The following is a 17,013-nucleotide window of genomic DNA, read 5'->3' on the forward strand; positions in this document are numbered from 1 at the left end:
TCATATTCAAATTTAAAAAGATTCGCATATCAAAGATAACATCATTCATCTTTTAAAAAAAATTCAAATAAAAGGTTCTTCTTTTTCAATTGTCAACGACAACATCATTCATTTTTCAAAAACTTTAAACCTAATCTTTTACTTTTGGCATATGACAAAAGGAATACACTTTACTTTTCAAATATTTCAAACTTAATTTTTTTACTTTTTGCATATGACAAAAGGAGCACACTTTACTTTTCAAATTTTTCAAACCTAATATTTTTACTTTTTGCATATGGCAAAAAGAGTACATTTTACTTTTTAAATATTTCAAACAAAAACATCTACCTTTTGCATAAGTTAAAAAAAGTATCAATCACTTTTGAAAATATTCAAATAAAACATGCACATGTGAAATATGACAATCAATCATTTTTAATATTTTCAAAATTCAAACTTTTAATCATGTAATGCACATGTGAAAGATGACAATCAATCATCTTTCAAAATTTTCAATTTTAATTTTCAAAATATTCATCCACATGTAGAAAATGTATTTTAATGTTTTATGATAAAATATTAATTTTGAGTCTTAATCCTAATTTCGAATTTTTAAGAGATTTACAACATTACTCTGATTTTAATGTGAACTTGTTCCCTTCTTACTCATGCTTGTTTTCTTGATGTGCTTGACTCCATTGTGTAGACAACTTGAGCTTGAAACTCCTTTATTCTTTGAATTCATTTGTTATCATCAAAATCTATGTGTAGATATATAATTATACAAATCTTGAAACCTTCGGTTCAACAGCATGTAACAAGTATATCATCCACATAGATTAGTACAAAAATTTGAACGTTGTCTTGAATGAAAGTGAACAAAGAAGTTCAATCATAGAAGCTTGAAACTCAACTTCCACATATGGACTTATAAAACTTGCACACAAAGTCAAGTTTAGAGCCATCAATAAACTCTTGTGGTTGTTCCATAAAAACATCCTCCATAAAAGCTCCATATAAGAAGACATTAAAGAAATCAAGTTGCAGAATTTTTCACTGAAATTGAATAGCCATGTCAAGGATAATACGAATAATGGAGGCTTTGACTACTAGACTAAAGGTGTCATGGTAATCAATGCCACACTTTTGTGATCAAAACCTTTGGCAACCAAGCATGCTTTGAGCCTGTCAATGGAATCATCAGATCATTGTTTAATTTTATAAACCCATTTGTTGCAAATAATATTCTGATTAAGAGTTCAAGGGTAGAGGCTCCAAGTTCCATTGGAGATGAGAGCCTCAAACTCCTGTTTCATGGCTACCAACCAATGAAAATCAATTATTGCCATAGAGAACTTGGTTGGCTCAACTTCAGAGAGGTTAGAATGGAGACAAGTGAGAGGATAGCAAGTTGCATAATATAAATGATAATCAGGGAAGGTTTTGGGTCGAAGTGAACCTGTATATGACCCGATTTTCATAGGATGAGAGGGTACATGGGCCAAGGTAGTGGAGGTAACATTTGTAACATTAGTCAAGGGTATGTGAGTATGAGCATCATGAGGAAGCGACAAAGATGGGTGGAGAGTGTTGATGTTGGGAATAGTGAGGGGCTAGGGGCAGGAGGCTTAAAGGTGGGGGAGGTAAGGTCGGGTTCTAGGGGCTCAAGACTACCTACATATGCAGTAGGTAAATGGTCATGTGCAGGCATAGGAAGAGAAGAAGTGTTACTAAGTAAAGGAAAGTACGATCAAAGGTAGCATTGATCTTGGAAGACAGGTTTAGCCATGCAAGTTAGCAATGCATGTTCCTTAGCAGGAAAAGACTTCTCATAAAAAACAACATGTCGGGACAGATGGACTTTAGTTGTAGTGGGATCAAGGTAGCAGTGACCAGTATAGATATCACCTAAGAGAATGCAAGCTTTGTACCTATAGCCAAGTTTATAACCTGCATATGGTTAAAGAAATGGGAAGCACTTGCATCCAAAGACATGCAATATCGAGTAATCTGGTGGTTCGAGAAATAATTTTTGATAGAGAGTTTGCTTGTCAATGACTAGTGAGGACAATCTGTTGATACCATACACTAAAGTCAAGAAAACATCAACCCAGTATTTATTGGACAGACCTGAGTGAGCAAGGAGGGTAAGACCAATTTTAATTACACGTCTAAATTGTCTTTCAAAAAAACCATTTTGTTGTGAGGTGTGAGGACATGACCTCCTATGAACTATGCCGTGGTGAGTCAAGAAGGATTGAAACTGAAAGTAAGTATGCCCTCACCACCATCATATTGAAGTTTATGGATTTTTTAGCAAAATTGGTTTTCAACAAGGGTTTTGAATTTGATAAAATATTTATAAGTTGCAGCTTTGAATTGAAGACGATACAACCAAGTATAACAGGATAAGTCATATATGAATACAATATATTATTTGCAGCCTCCAAGGAAGGTAATGGGAGAAGTCCAGAGATCAGTATGGATGAGTTCTACAGGAGATTATGTAATTCATGTGGACTGTTTGAAGGGTAACCTTTTACTTTTTCCAATTTGTCTAGAATCACAGGAAAACCCATTGTGAAATGAGGAATGTAGAGAGTAGAGGAAGAAGTGTTTTGAATGTTGAGACCAGCTCTATTACCAATAGAAAATGTTTCATGACATTGGTAAGGCTTTTGAATGGTGAGGTTTTGAAGTTGCATTGGCATACCATGGCTGACTATTAAACTCTTGGTTAGATTGTCCTACCATTGAAGCCAGTTGTAGAGGAGGATGGCGCCCTTGATACGAATAGTCCAAACGGTAAAAGCAGTCCAAGGCTTGATGATTTGATCTACCACAAATCTGAGATGGGGCCTTGGTGGTGTTACTACTGTTTGGGAGATGCTACTGCAAATGTTAAGGGCTACCAAAAGATTTGGAGTTTCCATTTCTTGGTGAAAATCGAGAGTTGTTCTATATTTTTGTCCCTTATTGTGAAAATTATGAGTTGCCACGAGGAAGATACCTATTTGATGAAGAGAAATCTTGTTTTTGCACAATTAATGCAAAGTTGGAGGGATCTTGCATTGCAACCTGTTGCTGCTGTAGAAACATTTCATGGTTGAGTAGTTCCTCTTGGAAATCAGCAAAAGATAATGAGTTGTCTCGAGTAGCTAACGAGAATGAGGTTACAAAGGAATGGAATGAGGTATGAAGGCCACTAATGATGAAAGAAATAAGTTCTTCATCATCAGTAGGCTTCCTTATTGCTGCAAGCTGGTTTGCAAGAGACTTGGCTTCTTGTAGATATTTAGAGCAAGATTTACTACCTTGAGAGAGACACTGAAGTTGTTTCTTTAAATGTTGGACCTTTTTCACCCAAGCAGCATGTGTTGACTTAAGGATCTCTTTGCCTGTTCATCGGTAAGAAAATGATAAGGGTGTGGCTTGGAACTATCCAAAATGCCCAGCATGTCGTGATTTCTCAGAATTAGAACCATCTGAGACCTGCTCCAAAGATAGTTGCAACCATTGAACTTTAAACCAAAAAACTATGTAAAGGAGGGAAAAATAGTAGGAGCATGAGATGTCATTTGAGCATAGCAGAGGAGTGGAGAGAGGCCGATTGTGCTCTGATACCATTAAAAAGTTTATACCATAATGGTTTATCAACTTGATCAAAACCATGAATTGTATATCATTATATAGAGCTGTATAGAGTACAAGTAATGGAAATATATTGTCTTAGGATTTGCAATATAATACTATTCAAGGAAACCAAACATGTAGTAGAATATAAGATGAAAGGAAAGACATAACTTGCTATACTATGGTGATACTCAAGATCTTGGTAGTTGACCATTATGATCTATAGATGATTGAGTTGATATGATGTAAGGTTGTTTGCATATAGGCTGCCCTTCACCCTGTTTAGGAGATAATCTAACAGGGAACATGTAAAAAGCTATTACTACTAGTACTATTTACAAGAAATAGTATAGAAAAATACTTTCCCGTGTAGTTAGGTTTCCATAAGATTTTCATCGACTCAACCTCTTAGGCATCATCCCTAGCTAGGTTTCCAAAAGGTAATTTATTAGTCACTTTATAACATAGAGCATTCTTGTGGGATATGCTTCACATTCTAAATAGGGTAATGCCACTTAGATAGGTTCGAATAATCTAAGTTTAAGGTTTGCAATATTCTATTTTAATGTTCTAAAGCTTTTACAATAAAAAAACCTAAAAAATGTTGTACCTATCTTAATTTGCACTCCTCAAATAAATTGGCATCCATAACCTTTCTTCCAAGTAGTACTCATTTTACTGTATCAAACCATGCATTATAAGCATTTGCATTAATATTTTTTGCACCCGAATTCTTACCTTCTTCCAAACTTCATCTTTTACAGATATCACTTCATCATTACTCTCAATAAATCAAATGATCAAATGTTTCCCAAACAAGAAATTGAGAATAAATTTTTCAAGAAACCAAACATATATATCAAGCCGCCCAAGGGGTGGCCTTGATCATTGGCTACCCTGCGGTGATTAGATGAGTTTAACAGACATTTAAAATTGAATTTCTTGAGAGATAAGAATTAGGGAGATAAAGGGAGTTGGATATTCTAGAGTTTATTCAACGTAGATGGTATGAACGTAGATGAACCAATATTCATGTAGATGGTAATATGATCAAGTTGGATGGCATTTGTAAAGCTAGCAGCGAAGCAATATTATGATTGACCTATTATTGAACCCAAGGTTTCAAGTTTTGTATAATTATTTATCTACACATGGATTTTGATGATAACAAATGAATTCAAAGAATAAAAAAGTCTCCAACTCAAGTTGTCTACACAATGAAGTCAAGCACATCAAAGAAATAAGTATGAGTAAGAAGGGAATAAGTTCACATTAAAGTCATAGAGTAATATTGTAAATCTCTTAAAAATTCGAAATTAGGATTAAGGCTCAAAATTAATATTTTATCATAAAGCATTAAAATACATTTTCCACATGTACATGAATATTTTGAAAATTAAATTTGAAAATTTTGAAAGATGATTGATTGTCATTTTTTACATGTACATGTTTTATTTGAATATTTTCAAAAGTGATTGATACTTATTTTTTGACTTATGCAAAAGGTAGATGTTTTTGTTTGAAATATTTGAAAAGTAAAGTGTGCTATTTTTGTCATATGCAAAAAGTAAAAGATTAGGTTTGAATTTTTTAAAAAGTAAAGTGTGCTCCTTTTATCACATGTCAAAAGTAAAAGATTAGGTTTGAAGTTTTTGAAAAATGAATGATGTTGTCTTTGACAATTGAAAAAGAAGAACCTTTTATTTGAATTTTTTGAAAAAATGAATGATGTTGTATTTGACATGTAAATCTTTTTAAATTTGAATATGAAGTCTCATATGCCTATAAATAGATCATTTGAGAGGTTCACATTTACAACACTAAGAGTATACAACATTCATTCAAAGCTTTCATTCTATCTTCTCTAAGCATTGAGCCTTAATCCTTGTTCATTTTGAGCGATATAGTTTACGCTGTATTGTTCTTATTTCATTCATTGATGAGTGTTTTCTGATAACCTACCCACTATCAGCTCTTGTATCAGTAAAAGGGTGTGTATAACCCTTGTGCATGTAGAAAGTGTTCTACATAGGGAATAGTTGAATCACCACGTGTAAGGTGATTGCAAGTGTAAAGGGTGTTCTACACGGATCCTTTGTAGCAGTGTTGTTCAAAGGTGTAATAGGTTTCTATCTCCACCTGAATGAGGTTGAATAGTAAATTTGGGGATCCTCAAGGGGTAGCTTGAGGCGAGAACATAGGCAGTGGGGCCGAACCTTATTAACATACTGAGTTTGTTTCTCTCTTACCCTTACTCTTTATATTTATTACTGTTTCGTATTTTGTTTATATTTTATATTTTATATTTATTTTATAATTGTTATTTTTTTTAAATACAACTCAATTCACCCCTCCTCTTGTGTTAGTCATCTGGGCAACAATTGATATCAGAACTAAGAGCTCTATTATAAGATTAACTATCTTTTGAGTTAAGATCTTATAGCTAACATTGTAGTTTCATTTGGTGAAGGTTAATCTAGCAGTCGGCCTCCACTCTTTTGTGGAGATAATTACTCATTCTGGAAAGTTAGAATGAGAATATTAATTCAGGCTTAAGGTTGAGAAATCTAGAAATGCATTGTTAATGGACCTTATATTCCAACAAAAGTGGTTGATGGAGTAAAGGTCAAAAAGAAAGAAGAAGAATTTGATCTTGAAGACGATAGACTTTATACTTTGAATTTAACTGCTATGAATTTATTATTTAATGCTCTCAATGGAAATGAGTTTAATAGAATAATGACTTGTGCTATGGGAAAAGAAATTTGGGATAACTTGAAAGTTACTTATGAAAGAATTTCGCAAGTCAATGAATCAAAAATTTATATTCTTACTCATGAATATGAAATGTTTAAGATGAATGATGATGAATTTATTTCTAGTATGCACACTCATTTTACTAATATCATAAATAACTTGACAGCTCTTGGCAAAGTTTATTTCAAGGTGGAGATAGTAAGAAAAATTTTCAACTCTCTACCAAAACGCTGGGAATCAAAAGTGACAGCGATTCTTGAAGTTAGAGACCTCAAGAAGCTGGAAGTGAATGAATTCATCGGGTCACTTATCACCCAAAAGCATACATTGAAAAGATGAAAAGAAGAAGGAAAGCCAAAGAAGAGTTTGGCACTTAAAGTTGTTCCTCATGAAACTGAAAGTGATGACGATGAGGAAAATGAAGACAAAGATGAAGAAGTTGCGATGATAACAAGAAGAATTTAGAAGTTTTTAAAGAAAAATAAAACTCTTCTGATGAAATCCTTCAAAAAGTTTTCCAAGAAAGATTCAGGTAAAAATGACACTTTAATTTATTATAAATGCAATAAGCCTGACCATATCAAGCCAGATTATCCTCTGCTAAAGAAAGATCGAAACAAGGGCAAGAAATCAATGAAAGTTACATGGGATAATGATTCAAGTAGTTCAGATAGTGAAGTAAGCAATGGAGAATCAACAAATTTTTATCTTATGGCTAAAGATGAGCAACAACTTGAAGATTTTAAACTCATATATAATCACATTCAAATCAAATGTAATAATACAAGTGCTATAAATCTTTCAAACAACTCAATACAACATTCTAGAACTAAGCATATTGAAATAAGATATCATTTTCTTCGAAATCATGTGCAGAAAGGCGATATAGTACTAGAATTCACAAACACACACGATCAGTTAGCAGATATTTTCACAAAACTTTTACTAGAAGATAAATTATGTATGATCAAAAGAGAAATAGGTATGATTCATGCTATAAATATCTCTTAAAAGATAGACCATAGTCAATAAAAATAGAGATAGATTTTTTAAATACTTTTACATAAACTTGAGATTCTTAACCTTATGTTTGAGACGCTCATTCTCTTCATACAATATCATGTCATTCTTATCCATGGGAACCGACAAGCGGAATGAAGAATCTAATAAAGATTTCAACTGTTTATTCTTCTGCCGAATGATTCATTCCCTTGTGTGAGACTCTTAAACAATTCGTTGAAGTACAACAATTTGTTCTTTGAGCTTTTCAATTTCATGATTTCTGACTTGTAGCGGCTGGGAAAAAGTAACAATAGAGGAAGAGTAGTGAGTTCCAAGACTCACCATGTCATAGATAGCATCAGAATCTGACTTATTAGCCAAATTATTATTTTCTTGCTGCAACATGGCACCAATGGCAGCTGCAGAAAAGACAAGAGGTTGAGGTGCAAAATGTCTCATGGATGGATCTAGAGAAATGTTAGAAGAATGAGCCATTGAGAAAATAATAGAAGGCTTAAAACGAGAATGTTGAAAGAATGCAGATGAGTTATAGAGATGAGAAGAAAACTTGATGCGGATTGGATGAACTTTAAGACTAATTTTATAGAGATAGCATAAAGAACAAAACGAGCTATCATTTAAGTTAAAGAGCAATGTGACTTTTTTTCCGATCGGTGAAAATGACATTTCTTTTAAAAACTCGGAGCCTTCAATCTCGTTTGTCAACAACATCAGGCGATTTTTTCAAATCTCCAGCCACACTTGTCGGGTCATGGACGGATCCATTTTTTCAACTATCTACAATTTTTACTAACGCACCATTTTCTTTAGTCCATTTACTTGTTGCGGATCCTTTTTAATGATGCCAAAAGGGGGAGAAGTGTTAGACTAGAACATTAACATTGTTTGAATTGCTAAACTTATTATATATGCTTGGAATTATATTTATACTTTTACTTGAAAAACTAACGCACATTCTCAAGGGGAGCTTAAGTATTAATACAGGTTTCAGGTTCTATTAAGTATTTGTCATCATCAAAAAGGGAGAGATTGTTGAACTCAAGGTTTCAAGTTTTGTATAATTATATATCTACACATGGATTTTGATGATAACAAATGAATTCAAAGAATAAAAAAGTCTCAAGCTCAAGTTGTCTATACAATGAAGTCAAACACATCAAGAAAATAAGCATGAGCAATAAGGGAATAAGTTCACATTAAAGTCATAGAGTAATATTTTAAATCTCTTAAAAATTTGAAATTAGGATTAAGGTTCAAAATTAATATTTTATCATAAAGCATTAAAATACATTTTCCACATGTGCATGAATATTTTGAAAATTAAATTTGAAAATTTTGAAAGATGATTGATTGTCATCTTTCACATGTGCATGTTTTATTTGAATATTTTCAAAAGTGATTGATACTTATTTTTTGACTTATGCAAAAGGTAGATGTTTTTGTTTGAAATATTTGAAAAGTAAAGTGTGCTATTATTTTTTGACTTATGCAAAAGGTAGATGTTTATGCCGATGGAGATTCCTCAATAGTAACCTAGTGTGGATTGGCAATGACAGTGGTGGAAGAGGAAGGGGTTTCAAAGGTTTTAGTGAGGACAAAAAGTTTTTACTTTCGGACATTCATTTAGTTTTGGTAAGAGATACAGTTTCAGATTTGGTTCTCAAAAACCAAGCATTATTTTTACAGAGGTTGATTTCTTTGAAAAATGTGATGGAGGTGACAATAGCATGAGCATTGGTGGTGGTGGTGGTGATGGGCTTGGTGGTGCTGTTGGAAACCCACATAAGAAAATAGAGAAAAAGCTTCATCATGGTAGTGTTGGAATTTGTGGAAGCAGTGGAGGTGATCGTGTTGGTTGAGAGATTGGTGGTAGGGGTGGTGTTGGAAGAGGTATTGGAGGCACATGTGGTGGTTCAAGTGAAGGAGTTGGAGTTGGCATAAAGTATTTGGAAAGGGTTTTGAGGAGTATTAGGAGTTGGTGGATCTAGTGGAGATGGTGAAGGTGGCGGAGGTATTGGCAAAGGGATTGATGGTGGAACAAGATGTGGAATGGGAGATGGTGGTGCTAGTGAGGAGTTGGCGAATGTATTAGCAAAGGGATTGGTGGTGGAGGAGTAAGTGGTGGGATTGGCAAATGATTCAGTGGAGTAATTGGTGGTAGGGTTGGTAATGGATTTGCTGGAGAAAGAGGGAAATGAATTGGAAGTGGTGGCAGTAGTGTTAAAGGTGGCAGTAGTGGTGGCAGGATTGGTGGAGGAGGTGCAAGTTTTGGAGGAGGCATTGGTGGTGGTGAAGGAGGAGGGATTGATGGAGTTGGATGAGGATGATTTGGTGGTAGTATAGATGATCGTGAAGGAGGCATTGACGAGGAAGAGGATTGTTGGGTGGTGGAACTAGATTTGGTGGTTGTGGTGGTATTAGTGGTGGTAGCAGAGCTAATAACTCTTTTAACGTAGTTGTAGTAAAGAAATCTTGAAGTATAGTTAACTCTAACTAGGATTGGGTCGAACCATTCACTCTTGCGCCTAATGTTGTCCGTAGAAAATATCTCCTTATGCATAGATGTTGTTCTTGATTTATATGTTGCTTGGATTTCTTATGCCTAACCGTTCATTACATGGTGCAATAGTACCACCTTTGCAATGACTGACAATCATTTCGATATAAATTTATGGTCATGTTGACTAGGTACTGTTTGGCCAAGTAGAATTTTCATCTCAAACATAAAATTCTCATCTCATTATTATAACTTTCCTAAATTTCCATACAAAATATAATAAACAATTTAACATTGTTTCTACTTTTTCAAATCTCAAAACAATAATAATATTAAAATATAATATTTTAATATTTAATCTTAAAACTCAAAATTCTCATATGAGAAATCTCAGTGGCCAGGCATAACCACTCCATTGAAGATCATATGTAGGGCTGAGCAACCGGGTACCGGACCGGGTATCCGGGTATACCCGGCCCGGAACCCGGATTCCAAATCTGGGCCGGAATCTGGCCCGGATATAGCCGGGTTATGACCCGAGCTGGAACCCAGATTGATCCGGGTTTTTACAACCCAGAAATCCGGGTTCTGGCCTCTACCCGGACTCTCTCACCACCATTGGACTCTCTCACCCCTCTCCCCATTCTCACTCTTTCGCACCACACCCATAAACCCAACCACCATGACCACCTCCTCCGCTTCTTCATGGCCCATCTTAAACCGCCGTTCAATCGCTAGGCAAAACCTAAAAATGTCTGGCTAATATCAGAGAATTTTTCTGGTGCAGTACATAATGAGTTGTACTTGCTACTTGGATTTGCCGATTTCGGTCCACTGAAACCCTAACCTTCTACTCACCTGACCTCTCGGTTTCTGTTCGGTCCTGAGAGGCTTATCTCCAAGACTCCATCTCGCTCTCCAATGGCGAAGACACCCAAAACCAAAAAGCGAAGGCTTGTAAAAAAATTCAAGAAAGACGATCTACAACAAGAGGTCGATATCGCCTCCACCTCCAACAAAAAACCCAAAACCAAAAAGCCCCGAAAACCCCAACCCCGGCCACCACCACCACAACAACAATCCCTAAACACTGATTCCGGATCTGATTCTGACTTTGACTCCCTCCCCAACCTCCTGGAGCTCTTCTCCAAAGGCCAGCTTATCGACCTCATCTCTAGCACCGCCCTTCAGCTCCCCTCACTCTCCCGCCTCGTTAAATGATGCTGCGGTTTCCTTTGAATGTATGAAAAAAATGATCGACGGGAGGCCTAATGTGGATGACGGCGACGACTGGATGAGGCTAGGGTTTCGGGAAAATTCGTTGAGAAAGAGAGAGAGAGAGAGTGTGTGTGTGTGTGTGTGACACCCCCAAATCCTCACGCACGAACACGGAAAAATTGAGACGTCCGGATGATGACATCACGGGTCATCATCCTATCGACGTGTGCCAAGTGTGTGTATAAGCGACGAATGTGCACGAGAAATACACAGCAAAAAGCAAGTCAATAACTAAGTACCAAAATTTTTCTTGTTTAATACAAAGCTGTTCAAAACATAAATAAATAAATATTACAAGACACAAAAATATAATTTTAAAATAAATACAAAACATAACATCAACATCCCGGCGGAGCCGCATCCTCGGGCTCAGCCTCCTCCTTCTCATCCTCGATTTCTGCACCAAAATCTACGGTACCAAAAATGGTGCCGCAGGTAAGTAAACTCCAAACACCCCTAGATAAAAACATATAAAACTCAAACAATATGCATGAAAGGATGCCAATGCACAAAACCCATAAAATCATATTTTTCCACGCACGCCAAAAACCCATTTGGCCCACAAAAACATATCCTTAAAACCAAGCCTCGCCATTATCCCAGATAATGGCCCAAACCACCATTTTCCCAGAAATGGATCAAAAGTCTCGAAAACCAAACATCGTCATTTTCCCAGAAAATGGCCCACATCCGAAAACCATAAAAACAATCCGGTTACGCATGCACCATGATCTCCCCTAGGGATCACCCGCACACCGTGGCTCTGTGCCACACCGCAGGTAACGACTACGCATGTGACACCTAAACAAGCAATACCCAGACTCGCGCCCCGCGCGTACCTGGCCAGGCCATCCTCTAGTCCCCGCCACTCTAGGGACCACGGAGTCGTCACGACAGCGTTACCGTATCGTGCGATCTGGTCGTCGCCCTGCGACAACCCAGGGGATGTCACTCAGTATTATCCACTCCCGAGTGACCAGAGGAGCTCCACCGAGATAATAACCCATCCCGGCTTGGGCTCGTGAGACACACGCACCCAAAACCATTTACACCAATAAAATGGGATTTTCGCGATTAAAATAAAATGCACATAAACACAATATGCAACTCACGCCTCATGGCCCAAATAATCAAGCAATCGCACACAAGCAAAACCAAGCACTCCGTTCTCAATCCATCCGACCCCCGAACTCCTTGGATTCAGTCTGAAATCAGCCAATCAACAACAATTAATTATTGAATGAGCAAAATATATTTAAATCTAAAAGTAGAGTTTGGAAAATACTTACAGCGCTATATGGTATTTTTTGAAAGCTCGCGGCGTTGTAAACGGCGAAGGAAAAGCAACGTAACAGTGTAATTTACACTGTAGCCGTGGGTAATAAATTACCCACTTTCGAACGGGGACAAACCAAGGTATGAAATTGATAGGGAATGGTCTTGAGATATTTATGAGGCTAAAGGAAATGAGTTTTGGCCGTGGATGGTGGTGGAAACGGCGGTCGAAGGCCAAAAAGGGGCTGAACGAAGTTGAACTCGTGGGAGCTGCTCCGGCAACGGATCGAGGCCAGAAATGGGTGGTTTAGGTCGGCAAGAGGTAGGGGAAGAAGCTGTGAAGAGATGGTGGCCGGAGGTGGTGCGACGGCGCCAGAAAAGGTGAAAAACCGTATGGCTTGGAGGAGCTCGTGGCGGCTAACGGTGGCTCGGATGGAGGTGAAACTTGGTGGGAATGTTCACCGGTGAGAGGGGAAGAAAACTGGGTGGGTGGTGTAGGCCACGCCGCCGGCGAGCGGCAGTTCTAGGCTGAGAAAGCAACCGGCGACAGGGGCAAAACAGAGCAGGTGCAGTGACTTCCGGCGGCTCGCGGTGGCTAACAGTTGGTTCGATGGCTCTGAAAATTGGTGGGGATGATCTATGGTGGAAGGGGAAGAGAATGGTGGTGGTGGTGCACTAAACGGTGGCCAGACGGCGGAGAACTGGGTGGTCAAAGGGGCGACGACGGAAAGGAGAAAAAGAGGTTGTTCGGCGTACGCGGGAGAGAAAGGAGAAGAAAGAAGAAGAAAAGAAAGAAAAAGAAAGAAAAAGAAGGAAAAAGAAAAAAGAAAAATGAAAAAGAAAAAAGAAAAAGAAAAGATTAAGGAAAAGAAATGAGGTCCAGTCCTCACTCTGGAAATCAAAACTGATCCGTCGAAAACGATTTTAAAAACCGTAAAACGACTAAATAAATTAAACACAACATCAAATAAATTAAAATCAATTTAAAATACAATAATTTAAAATAAAAGAACTATTATGTTAAATAAATTAAAAAGTGCCTTCAGTGAAAATACACATAAAAACAGGTCATCACAGAGAGAGAGAGAGAGAGAGAGAGAGAGAGAGAGAGTCAGATTGGGAGGGGGGGGAATCGGATGCTGTATAACCCAGTGTCAAAACGACGTCGTTTTGCCACTGGGTTTGGATTTTAAAAAAACTCGGGTACCAGATTTAAAACCCGGATACTAAATCCGGTACCCAGCCCGGGTGCACCCGGGTTTTAGAAACCCGGTACCAGCCCGGGTGTTTTCCAGGCAAGTGCCCGTAACCGAAACCCGATTATCCAAATTCCGGATCGGGCCGAAAAAAAAATCTAGCCCGGTTGCCCAGCCGATTCATATGTAAGTATGTAATTGCTCGTCCAACTATTGAGTAAATTGGATTCAAGTTTTGTGTCAAAACTTTGTAGAAAGATGGAGATATGAAATGCGTCTTAGATAATGATACATCTACTATTTTTTTCCATTTATTTTACAACTCATTTTAAATTAATCAATGTAATTGTGTTTTTTCATTAAAAAAAATGATTTTACATAACTTTATTTTAAGTAGAGTTATAAAATAAAATTGTAAATTTTGTTACTTTTTGTACTACGATATTTTATTTCAGAGTTAATTACTAAAAGAGCTCACTAAAATTGTCCTTGTGATTTGTCTCTATGAAAAATTAGTTCCTAAATTTTATTCTTATCTTTTGACCCTTTATATTTTTAGTTTTGAACTGCTATAGATATAAATAAATTACATAAAAGTAAATTTATAAATTGATGTGACTTTATATGATTTGTTTGATCTACTTTACACTAAAAGTAATTTTATAATTTGATATATTACATTAAATCTCGTCAATTTATATATTCATTTTTATGTAATCGCTTTGTACCTAGAGTATTTGTCTTTTGGTTTTGGTCAAATTAATTCTTCCATAAGTACCATTCCCTTAGTCATCTGTTAAAAATTCCAAGTCAATACTAATAAATATTTGACACCTGTATATCATATTTTAAAAATTATGATATACATAAATAATACAAAATAAAATAATCGTTGAAAAATTAAAAAACTTCTAAAAAAAGTTTAATTTAAATTGAATATCATTTTTAGGATTTAATCTCAATTTTAAAGTTCTAAACATATTTAAACGAAAGTCTACGATTTAATCTGAATTTAAAGATTTTTTTTTTAGAAAAAAAAAAAAAGCACAAACTTCTTAAAAAAGCCTATGTCGGTGTTAAAAAATAATACAACTCATAAGAAAAGCTTATTTATTCATTTTAAAATGAAATTTTTTTTATTTTTTTTATGTTGATAGAGAAATAAAACTCTCCAATTATAAGTGTGCAAGTATTACATAATCATTTAAAATAAAATAAATATAAAACTTATAAAAAACTTAATTTTTTAATAATAAATTTTTTTAAAATAACTTTATAATCCTTATTTACTCTACAATTATATGTAACATTCCTCTCATATTTTTTTAAATGTTAATAGAGAAATAAAACTCACAATTATAAGTGTGCAAATATTACATAATTATTTAAAAATAAATAAATATAAAACTTATAAAAAATAATTTTTTAATAAAAAATTTTATTTTTTTTCAAAATAACTGTATAATCCTTATTTACTCTACAATTATTAGTAACATTTCCCTCGTTGATAATGGCATGAGAAGCCGAATATTTCATGCAACGCAACATGTCCAGATTGATAAGCCTTTTTTAACTGTTATCAGCAAGTTTTTACCTAAAAAAATCTCGTTTTTCGATCCATTATCATATATATAGAGTCTTAACTGGGCCAGAATTGATTGATTCTGCTGGGCCGAAGTTCGAGCAAACAGTGTTTTAGGAAACATGTTGTCAAGAACAGATTTATTTGTAAGTTTCTTTGTTTGTAAACATAATATCACTTACATCCATAAAAAAAAGAATCTTAAAGTTCTAAATTTATTTATATAAGATGATGTCTGTTAACAATAAAGGTATTATACTTGTTTATGTAAGTTGATGCACATAAACAACATGTTTGGCGTGTTATGAATATAATTGGATAGATCTTATAGTAAAGTAGTGTGTCAAGTACCAGACTTTTATATAGTAAAACTCTACTTTTTTTTTTTAAATTAATGGACTTTACTTTATTTTAAAACGATTCCATAATATTTGTACACTCTAAAATTATATGTAGTAGTATTACTCCCTTTTTTCTTTTTTAATCTAAACTAATGTGGCAAACTTACTTTATATTTGGTGCATCAATATTAAAGAGGCGTGTTAATAAATTTATTTTTAAATAAATATTTACAAGTTTATTTATTGACACAATACTTAACTCATCGCTATATAGAAACGGCCACTTTATTTAGCATAAAAGAATATTGATGTTTTGGATATTTTTATGGCTAATGCGATCTCAATTACAAACATGATGTATTTACTAACCGACTTATAAATAGCAAAACTCATTAATCACATCACAATTGGGTAACGCCCTCAATTTGCCTATTGACCTTGCTTGAGAGTTTGTTTCAGAACATAAGGCAGAGTCGTACGTCGATTACTAAAGCCTGCCATTCATGATATTATGGACTTTGGCTTTAGCCGCTTTACATGCCATGCTTCTGAATGCAAGACAAAATGGATTATTACGTGGTGGCTCATGTACTGGTTGCCATTGATCATATGAAACGGGTGCGCGCATATATGTACGTAGGACATGAGTTCTTTTTGGTGTTGGCTTTCTCAGCTTGAGGCGTAGGACTTCAGAAGCCGGTTTTGAATCTACTGTTTTCTAGCACACCTCAAAAAGAGTTTTGACTTTCCAGCCCACCAAAGGTCGAATTCGAGAAAAGCATCCAAAGGTCAGATGCGTACAAGGGCGAGTTTGGAACCAACTTAAAGCTTGCATAGCTTTCAGAATATTTTGCTCCTAAAAAACTGGTAATTTCACTTGTTTCGTTACAATGTCCACAAATCTGGATCAAGATCCTAGCTTCAAGCGAGAAAGAAACAAACATACAAATTAAGTTTGACCTTGAGAAATTTACGCTTTGACAATAATAAATATTAAATTGTTAGATCTATTTTTTATCGTGATTATCTTTCTTACATGAGACTGTCAATTTTAGAAAAGAATTTGAGAAATGGTTTCTCGATCATCTAATTATGATCTTCCTTGCTCCAATATGCAAGGCTGATCTTTTTTTATTTTTTTTAGATAATGATATTTTAATTTTATTTAATATCCAAACTTATGATAGAGAAAAATTGTGAATATCATTACATCTAGATACCTGAAAATACATATAATCTTAAAATTTAAAATTAGATATCAAAATAAAATATAATAACACGTACAGAAGATTGATCATGGCTAGAGATATAATCGGTCCGATTCGATTCAGTTCAGTTTTGATGCCTTGGCCCTCTACCAAAAACAAATGCTACATTTAAATATTCTCAGTAAGTACTTTTTTCACAGGTTTGCTGCCAAACAATCCCTAACTCTCACCAGCTTAATTA

The sequence above is a fragment of the Carya illinoinensis genome, chromosome 3 (genome assembly GCF_018687715.1).
Source record: "Carya illinoinensis cultivar Pawnee chromosome 3, C.illinoinensisPawnee_v1, whole genome shotgun sequence".
Classification (NCBI taxonomy): domain Eukaryota; kingdom Viridiplantae; phylum Streptophyta; class Magnoliopsida; order Fagales; family Juglandaceae; genus Carya; species Carya illinoinensis.